The sequence below is a fragment of the Chiloscyllium punctatum genome, chromosome 50 (assembly GCF_047496795.1).
Source record: "Chiloscyllium punctatum isolate Juve2018m chromosome 50, sChiPun1.3, whole genome shotgun sequence".
Taxonomy (NCBI): Eukaryota; Metazoa; Chordata; class Chondrichthyes; order Orectolobiformes; family Hemiscylliidae; genus Chiloscyllium; species Chiloscyllium punctatum.
The window spans coordinates 43,069,212-43,079,771 of NC_092788.1; the positions used below are offsets into that span (position 1 = coordinate 43,069,212).

Genomic DNA, 10,560 nt, shown 5'->3' on the forward strand with positions numbered 1-10,560 from the left:
CTCCCTCACAGGGTCACCGTCTCTGTGACTCCCAGGTACAACTAGGCCTCGATCCTCAGTGCGGATTTATATTCTCCCAGGTGGGGGTCAGCCTCAAGCTCCTGCTCCAAGTTGCTCCCTCACACAGTCATTCCGTCTGTGACTCGGTGCTGACTTCGAGCCTCCTGCTCTGCTTTTTATCCAAATCCAAGTCCCAGTCGGCCTTGACCCTCCCTACTGATTTATATTCTCCCGTTTTGTGCTGCTCTCTCTCAGGTTCCCTCCCTTTGTGACTCTCAAGTAATGGTAGGCCTCAAGCCTCAGCTGAGATTTATAACACCCCATTCCGCACTGCTCTCTTACAGGATCGCCGTTGTGCCTGGAAGACAGTGGGAAAGAGGAGGATGAGACAGAGCAGAGGGTGTTACAGTGATTGAGGGAGCTGTAGGGGATGGAACAGGTTATCGGGGGAGCGACGCAGACCTGCAGTAACTAAAGAACGTTACTGAAAGATACAGAGAGTGTTGCAGACACTGAAGAGGGCAAAGGAAATAGAGAGATGGTGGCTTGTTCATGACGGAGCTTTGTAGAGTCTAAAGGGCTTCAAAGTTTGTGAGAAGATTTGTAGCACGGGTGCTCGTTGTTGTGGTTCTGTTCACCGAGCTGGGAATTTGTGTTACAGACGTTTCGTCCCCTGTCTAGGTGACATCCTCAGTGCTTGGGAGCCTCCTGTGAAGCGCTTCTGTGATGTTTCCTCTGGCATTTATAGTGGTTTGTATCTACCGCTTCTGATTGTCAGTTCCAGCTGTCCGCTGCAGTGGCCGGTATATTGGGTCCAGGTCAATGTGCTTATTGATTGAATCTGTGGATGAGTGCCGTGCCTCTAGGAATTCTCTGGTTGTTCTCTGTTTGCCTTGGCCTATAATAGTAGTGTTGTCCCAGTCGAACTCACGTTGCTTGTCATCTGCGTGTGTGGCTACTAAGGATAGCTGGTCGTGTCGTTTCGTGGCGAGTTGGTGTTCATGGATGCGGATCGGTAGCTGTCTTCCTGTTTGTCCTATGTAGTGTTTTGTGCAGTCTTTGCATGGGATTTTGTACACTACATTGGTTTTGCTCATGTTGGGTATCGGGTCCTTCGTTCTGGTGAGTTGTTGTCAGAGAGTGGTTGTTGGTTTGTGTGCTGTTATGAGTCCTAGTGATCGCAGTAGTCTGGCTGTCAGTTCCGAACTGTTCTTGATGTATGGTAGTGTGGCTAGTCCTTTGGGTTGCGGCATGTCCTCGTTCCGTTGTCTTTCCCTGAGGCATCTGTGGATGAAATTGTGTGGAGTTTGACCCCACCCCACAGCTCACCAATAGGATAAACAACACACTGAGAAACCTCCAAAAAATAAACGGGCAGATAACCAGGTTTGACCTACAGAGAATGAAACCTGAAAGCAACAACACCCCCAGATTCTATGGACTACCTAAAGTGCACAAACCAGCCATCCCACTCAGACCCATAGTATCACTACCAGAGACACCATCACACAAACTGGCTCAAGAACTACAGCAGAAACTGAAACACCTGATCAGCGGATCCAGACACTCTGTACAGTCAACACAGGAATTCTTGGACATCATCAGAAATATACACAAAGACAAGGAAGAAACTATGGTCTCATTCGATGTAACAGCACTGTTCGCCTCTATCGACAAAACCCTAGCCAGAGAAACAATAGCCACCCTGCTGGACACACAGAACAGACAACAGGACGGTGAACCTATCAACAAAGACGCATACTCAAACTACTGGACCTGTGCCTCACAACACACTTCACATTCAACAACCAAATATATGAACAAATCAACGGAACACCCATGGGCTCACCCATCTCTGGATTCATAGCAGAAGCAGTAATGCAAAGATTAGAACAAACAGTCTTACCGCAAATTCAACCCAAACTCTGGGTCAGATATGTGGATGACACCTTTGTAATCATTAAAAACACAGAAATAGAGAACACACACCGGATCATCAACGCCACACTCACAGGAATCCGATTCACGAGAGAGGAAAAAAAGGACAACCAACTCCCATTCTTAGACGTGACTGTACAGAGAACACCAAATGGAGAATTCACCACAAAGGTTTACAGGAAAGACACACACACAGACCAAGTCCTAAACTACGAAAGCGACCACCCCAACACACACAAAAGAGGTTGCATCAAGACACTGTTCAAAAGGGCCACAACACACTGCAGTACACCAGAACTGCAAAAAGAGGAAGAAGAACACCTATACAATGTATTCGCCAAAAACGGATACCCCCGCAATTTCATTAGGGATTGTCTGTATGGATTTGCGAGACGACTGTCCTCTGATATTGATGAGGGCAGTGCAGATGGTGTGGTTTATATGGAGTTCATTAAGGTCTTTGACAAGATCCCACACGGAAGGCTGGTCCCAAAGGGAAGATCCCATGGGATCCAAGGTAAGTTGGTAAATTGGCACCACAATTGGTGGAGGGTTGGTTTTGTGATTGAAAGCCTTTGCCCAGCGGGTGTACCACAGGGATCTGTGCAGGAGCCATTGCTGTTCATTATGGACATTAATCACTCGGATGTGAAAGCAGAAGGTAACATTAATAGGTTTGCAGATAACCTGAAAGGTGAGGGTGTTGTCCACAGTGAGGGGGATGGACTCAGGCTGCAGTCTGATATCGATCAGATGATAAACTGAGCAGAGTAATGGCAGACAGAGTTTACTTCTGATCACTGTGAGGTAATGTACTGTGGGAAGTCTAATAAACAAATGATATCCATCATGAATGGTAGGTCCTCCTGGTGTAGTGAGGAATACAGGGACCTTGGTGAGCAAGTCCCTGGATGTCTGAAAGTGTCAGCACAGGTAGACAGGGTGGGGAATACACCTGAACTGGGAGCAGGAGGGGGACCCACATCCTGGTGGGGAACGTTGCTGGAGCTGCTCGAGGGGATTTAAACTCATCTGGCAGGGCTGTGTGACCCCAAAGATTCGTAAGGCCAGAAAGAAAGTTGAGGCTGGTACAAATGTTCGAGAGAGCAATGCAAGTAGACAAGGCAGGGCAAGAACATAGCAGACAATTAGGGAAAACTGGTGGATTAAACTGAAATTATTTCAATGCAAAGGGCCAGATAGATAAGGCAGATGAACCCAGAGTATGGATGGGAACATGGGATTGGGATCCCATAGATATTACAGAAACACAGCTGAGGGAGCAACAGGAGCAGCAGCTCAATGTTCTGGAGACAGATACTACAGGAAGGATAGAACAGGAGGCAAAACAGGAGGAGAGCTGGTGGGTTTGATTGGGGGAAACATCCCAGCAGTACCTAGAGGGAGGATTCATGTAGGATCGCCCAGTTAAACGATATTAGTGGAACTGAGAAATAAAAATTGGTCATTAGTTTTCTACGGTCGTACTACAGCGATAGGCAATGGGAGATGGAGGAGCAAATATGTCAGGAGATTTCAGATATCTCTGAGAATAATAGGGGATCTTAACTGTTCCAAACCTGGACTGGGATTGTTACTGTGTTAAGCATTTGGAAGGAAGGAATTTGTTAAGTGTGTTCCGAAAACTCCCAGTCATTATGTAAGTGGCCCAACTGGAGAATGGGGCTAAACCTGACCTCCCCTTGGGAAACAAGGTCAGGAACGGGACTGAGGTGTTAGTGGGGGAGCACTTTGGAAAGTTACCACAATTGTATTAGTTTGAAAATAGCGATGGAAAAGGACAGGCCTGAACCACAAGTTAAAGTTATTCAATGGAGCAAGATAGTATTAGACAGGAATTTTTAAAGTAGATCTGGGGAGGCTATTTGCAGGTAAAGGGAAGTCTGGGCAAGTAGGAATATTTTAAAACCGAGATAAAAGGAGCGTTCAGCGCCAGCGTGTTCCTGTTAGTGTGCAGCTCAATGCTGACTGAATTAGGAAACACTGGCTGAGTTTCTGGGCTGTGGTCAAGAAAAAAAGGGGTCACATGTCAGATATAACTGGCTGACTCAAGGGAATCCCTTCAGGAGCATCGGGGCTGTAGGAATACACTTAGGATGGAAATCAGGAATGTAAAAAGGGAGCATGAGATCACTTTGGCAGAGAAAGTTAAGGAGAATCCAAAGAGACTCTACAAGTGTATTAAGAGCAAAAGAAGAGCTCGGGACAAACCCGGTCTCCTTAATGATCAATGAAGGCAACAATGTGTGAAACTACAAGATCCAAAACAAATATTTCACTTTGGAACTTCCTGTGGATAAAGACTGGGGCGCTCAGGGAACTAAACAGTGTTTGGCCTGACCACTATTGGAATACTGTGTGCAATTCAGGTCTCAATGCCATCGGAAGGATGTCGTGGAACCTGAAAGGGTTCAGAAGAAATGACCAAAGACGTTGCCAGGGTTGGAGGGTTTGTACTTCAGGGAAAAGCCTGAATAGGCTGGGACTGTTTTCAGTTGAACATGGGAGGCTGAGGAGTTAACTGATAAAAGGTGTTTAAAATCATGATGGTCATCGACAGGGTCAATAGACAAGGTCATTTCCCCAGGCGAGGGAAACTTTTCAAAGGGGTCTAAAGGACAATGGTCTCCCACAGAGTGGATGGAATAAGCTGCCAGAGCAAATAGTGGAGGCTGACAGATATACATTTAAAATGCATGTGGATGGGTGTATGAATAGCAAAGGTTCAGAGGGATATTGGCAAAATTGTGGCAAATGTGACTAGAAACGTCATGCAGGAGTTGGTCCGAAGGGCCCGTTTCCGTGCTGTACATCTCTATGACTCAATGTCTTGAAATGAGTCCACATTATAGAAAAGGAGGTGCGGGAGGTTTTAAAACACAAAGGTAGATAAATCCCCAGGACCTGATCAAATGGATCTCAGGACATTGTGGGAAGCTGGTGAAGAAATTGTAGGGCCCCTAGCAGAGATATTTGTACCATAGAGTGCTATGTATGATAGGCTGTTAGACTGGAGGGTGGCATTGTGGACAGTGAAGAAGGTTTTCTGAGATTACAAAGGGATCCTGATGAATTGTGTGAATGGCTGAAAAACTGTAGATGGAGTTCAATCTGAATAAATGTGAGGTAATGCATTTGGAACAACAAACACTGGCAGGACTTATACAATTAATGGGAGGACCTTCAGTAGTGTTGTAGAACAGAGGGACCTCAGGGTTCAGCTACATAATTCATTGAAATTTGCAACATGGAGAGACAGGATAGTTTAAAAAAAGGTGCTTGCCTCACTTGCTTTCATTGCTCAGTCCTTTGGATATCGGAGTTGAGTAGTCGCATTGAGATTATACAGGCCATTGGTGAGTCCTCTTCTGGAATACTGTGTCCAGTTCTGGTCGCCCAGTTATAGGAAGGATATTATTAAGCTGGAAAGGGTTGGGAGGAGATTTACTGGGATGTGGCTGGGTACGAAAGGCTTCAGTATAAAGAAAGGCTGAATAGGTTGGTATTTTTCACTGAAACCTGAATGTTGACAGATAACATTATAGTAGTTTATAAAATCATGAGGGGGATAGATAGAGTTAATGGGAGTTGTCTTTTCCCATGGACAGGGGAGTTTCAAGACAAGGCACTACATTTTTAAGTTTAGTGGAGAGACATATAAAATAAAAGACATGAGGCACATTGTTACACAGAGGGTGGGTTGTGTGTGAAATGAACTTCCCAAGGAAGGAGTGAACATGGGGACAATTACAATGTTTAAAAGACATTTGGGTTAGTACAGGAATAGGAAAGGTTTGAAGGGATATGATCCAGGAACTGTCAGGTGGAATGAGATCAGTTTTAGAGTATGGATAGCATTAACCAAATAGTACGGTATGACTCTGACTATAATTATAATGTTGTGTCATTCATTCAGAAAGGCTGCAAGAGAAAGCCAGGGAGCTACAGACTGATGAGCAAGACAACAGGGTGGGTCAGTTATTGGAGGTCATTCTGAGAGGTAGGCCTTACATGCATTTGGAAAGATAAGGCCTGATTACGGACAGCCAGCATGACTTTGTGCGTGGGAAAACATGTCCCACAAACTTGACTGGAGTTTGCTCAAGATGTGACCAAAAAGATAGACGAAGGGAGAGCAACAGATGTTGTTTCTGGCTTCCACAAACCCTTGTTCAGGGTGTAGCATGATACATTGGTTAGTAAGGGTAGATCACAAGGGATCAGGGAGAGCTAGCCAACTGGATACAAAATGGGATGACAGTGGGAGACAGAGGGTGGTGGGAGAGGGTTGTTGTTCAGACTGGGGCCTCTGACCAGCAGTGTGCTGTAAGGATTGGTGCTGGGACCACTGTTGTGCACCATTTACATAAACAATCTGAGTGAAAATATAGGAGTCCCTGTTAGTACGTTTATGGATACCAAGATTAGTGGAAGAGTGGGCAGGGAATATAGTTATCAAAGGGGATGTTAATCAACTGGGTCAGTGGGCCAAGGAATGAAAGATGGAGTTTAATTCAGGTGTTGGATTTAGTTCAGACAAACCAAGGAGGACTAACATGGGTAATAGTTGGGCCCTGGACAGTGTTGGAGAAAAGGGAGAGACCAAGGGGTGCAGTTACATTGTTCCTTGGACTGGCATCACAGGGCGACAGGGTGTTGAAAGCGGCAATTGGCACACTTGTCTTCATTGGTCAGAGCATTGAGTACATGAGTTGGAGATATTGGTAACACTGTCGTCAATATTTCTCCTGGACAGGGGAGGCCACGGGGTGACCTTATAAAGGTTTATGAAACCATGTAGGGTCTAAGTAAGGTGAATAGCCAAGGGTAGGTGAGTCCAAACCTAGAGGCATAAACATGAGGTAAGAGAACAAGGATTTAAAGAGGGAGCTGAGGGGCAACATTATCCACAGAGGATGGTGCATAGACGGAATGGACTGCCAGAGGAAATGGTAAAAACAAGTACAATTACAACATGGAAAAGACACTCGGGCAGGTACATGGAGAGGAGAAGGTATGAAGGAATATGAGCCAAACACAGGCAAACACGACTCATTCCATTTAGGGAACCTTGGCCGAAGAGTCATGCCACACAGAAACAGACCCGATGTCTCCAAGTATTGGAGGAGGAGACTATCGAGACAAGGCATGTTGTAGAGACTGAAGCAAGTTACAGCGATACGGATGGTCATCTGGACTGGAGGTTTCAAATATGTGAAATAATTGGTGAGAGGGGAGGAGATGACAGAGATAGGAACTGTTATAGGAGTTAGAATGATTGAAGACACTGGTCCACAATACAAGCCATAGATACAGTGTTGGAGAGGGAATAGGGAACAGAAAGATCCCAGGCAGCATTACCACCCTCTCGGGGGAGGCCTGCTGTCCCCTCAGTTGTTCTGATGCTCCCTAAGAAAGCACAGGCCTGGACTGATACCTGGGAACTCCCGATGCTGTCTAATTATAACAAAACTTGCAGCAGGTGTGGTGATTGAGCCTGGGGTGAGTCTGTACTGTGCTCCCCCTCCAGCACTTTCTCTATGTCATGTCTTGTTAGCTGATGTTTGGATCCCCCTTATTACTTTCTGCTCTGTGCAATGGAATGATCTTACCTGGCAGCAGGATTTATTGAAGACTCCCGACCTCCCTGACTTTGTCTTTCTGGCTGACCAACCATCGTCCCAACCAGCACTTGGCAAGTCTATTGAGTCAGGAACTTCATGAGTACCTGTAGAAGACACAGAAATAGGCAGAATGGGAAATTAGACTAATGCTTTGAGGGTTACACATATAGAATGGCACTGAGCCCACAGATATCTGGAAATTCCCAGTCTACATTCCTGACCTGTGCTGCCTCATCTCTCTGGAGTGGAGAATTCTGTTGGCTCATGATCTGGAGTAGCTTCAGAAGTGAGAGATGCTGACAGAGGCAGCAATTAGACCCACACAGTGAGGGATACCACAGGGAGAGGTACTGAGTCACATCACTAGAATGCCGAGTCAAACAATTGTGCAGGAAGAAAGGGTTTTGATTCATGTTGCACTGGGATATACAAACTGTGAGCAGGTGAAGTGAAGGCCTAGTGGCAATATTGTGTGACAATTTATCCAGAAACTCAGCAAGTGTTCTCTGGACACAGGTTCAAATCCCACCATTGCAAATGATTGAATGGGAAGTAAATGTTTCAAAAACGATGTAATTAAAAACCTGTAAATAAGTATTAAACAATTGCTGATGTTAAGAAAAATCCATCAGGTGCATTCCTGTCTTTAGTGAAGTAATCGAAGATGGGACTGGGATATCACAGGTATTACAGAAACAACAGATGAGGGAGGGACAGGACAGGCAGCTCAATGTTCCAGGGGACAGATGCTGCAGGAAGGACAGAAGGGGAGCTGAGAGAGGAGGAGAGCTGCTGGTTCTGATGGGGTGAAACATCCCAGCAGGACTGAGAGAGGATATTCCTGCAGGATCGCCCAGTGACGCTGTGTACGTGGAATTAATCAATAACAATGGGGCTTCCCTTTCCTCTGATTGTTCTACAGACCCCGGGAGCCCCGCCCTCCTGCACCTTGACCTTCTCAAGATGGCGGCCCTGAGCTTCCTCTTCCCTCAAACAAATGGCGGCCGTGACCCTGGGCCCCTTCCCTGATCAGAGACCGCCACCTCCTTACCCGGGCCTGGAGGGTCTTCTACGAGTTTTTTTTTTAACCTTTATGCAGGACTTGTGAATTCTCTCCGCTCCTTTCTCCCGGCGAGGCTCCCACACACTGGCTCTGAGCGCCGCTCTCTGGAACCGATCGCAGCCGCTGCCGGAGAAAGTAGCTCCATGTCTCTCTCTCTGTGTCCTGACCAATGTGACACTGCGCATGCTCTGCATAGAAACCAAACTGCGCGTGCGTCTGAGGTTATCAGTGAATTCAGAGAGAATATTCATAACTGCAAAGACTTATGGGTAAAATATTAGTCATTAACAATTGCTTTGTCGAGTTATAGTCATGGAGATGTATAACATGTAAATTGTCTGGTCCAAATCAACCATACCGGCCAGGTATGTAAATCACCAACTGTTCTGGGAGTTTGAAAAGAAGTTTTTTACTCGAGTAGTGTAAATCGATCGGAAATATGTACGTTATCAGATTTACATTTAAACTACAGTATTTTTTAAAACCTCACATTGATTTATGAGAGACGTTTAATGCTCCACTATGTCGTGAGAATGATCAATCCTGCAAAATAGTTTGCTCTCTGACCAATCTTGAAGCGTTCACTCCCGAGAATTCTTTGGCCCCTCTCCTCACTCACTCTGGTTAAAGGACCGGCCGCTCCTCCGTCCTCCTGTTCCGCCCCTTCCTCCCAATTGCAGAGTTGATTCAGGCGTGACTTAGCAGGCAAGGGATAAAGGAAGTTCAAGTCGATGTTTTGTGACGCGGTGAAAATATCCCGAATCTTGGATCGAGAGGCCTGGGTTCAATTCACAGCTTGTGCAGATGTATGCAATAACAACTTTTAGCAGGTTCATCAGGAAAACCAAGGGAAGTCAGGAGCAGAGTGAAAACAAGAGAAAATGCATACAATGTGGTGAGGCTCTCAATGCTCAGATGATTTGACTCTTTACCAAGTGTTTCATGGTCCCAGTACAGACTGTTGCACTGCTCTGAGTGCACAGCCAGATACCACGATTGTAGGGCAAAGTGGTGGGATATAGAGGTGCTTTTCTGAAAGGCGCTTGGTTTTTGTGGTGAAAACAGTTGAGAAGGAGTCGGGTTTTGAATGGAGCTACCTGTCCCCCTCCTGTTGCAGCCTCTTGTTATTGCCCTGACTCTACCTCGTACATGGAGAAAGTGAGGACTGCAGATGCTGGAGATCAGAGCTGAAAAATGTGTTGCTGGAAAAGCGCAGCGGGTCAGGCAGCATTCTCTACCTCGTACATGTTTGGTAGAGATCAGTGATACTTCGTAAGCCCACAATACAAGATCCATCACTCTGTTTAAGACAGTAAAAATCTCTTGTAGCACAATAGTCATAGAACAATCCAGCAGAACAGGCCCTTCGATCCTTGATGTTGTGCCAACCTGTGAACTATTCTTAGCTCGTCCCCCTACACTGTCCTGAAAACACCCATGAGCTTATCTAAAAGATTGTTTAAATCTCACTAACGTGGCTGAGTGAACTACATTAGTAGGTAGTGGATTCCATGCCCTAACCACTCTGAGTAAAGAACCTGCCTCTGACATCTGTCTTAAATCTATCACTCCTCAATTTGCAGATATACCGCCTCATACACAATAATGTCATCATCCTAGGAAAAAGACTTTCACTGTCTACCCTATCTAAGCCACTGATCATCTTGTATGTCTCTATCAAATCCTCTCTTAGCCTTCTTCTTGCCAATGAGAACACGTTCAAGTCTCTCAACCTTTCCTCATAAGACCTTCCCTCCAGATCACACAACATCCTGGTAAATATCCTCTGCACCTTTTCCCATGCTTCCACATCCGTCCCGAAATATGGGCACCAGAACTGTACACAATATTCCAAATATGGCCGCACCAGTGTTTTGTATCGTTGCGGCATGATATTGCGGCTCCAGAACTCAA

The 10,560-nt window shown here is 45.8% G+C and overlaps 1 long non-coding RNA gene across 1 annotated transcript; it reads right to left on the reverse strand.

Annotated features, from left to right (window-relative positions):
* Positions 1 to 317: 317 nt before the first annotated feature.
* Positions 318 to 8,785, reverse strand: LOC140470006 (uncharacterized). Its single transcript, XR_011956298.1, has 3 exons — positions 8,635 to 8,785; positions 7,572 to 7,687; positions 318 to 358 (listed from the first exon to the last, which is right to left on the reverse strand). It is a non-coding gene; the product is annotated as an uncharacterized lncRNA (long non-coding RNA).
* Between the last annotated feature and the right edge of the window lie 1,775 nt (positions 8,786 to 10,560).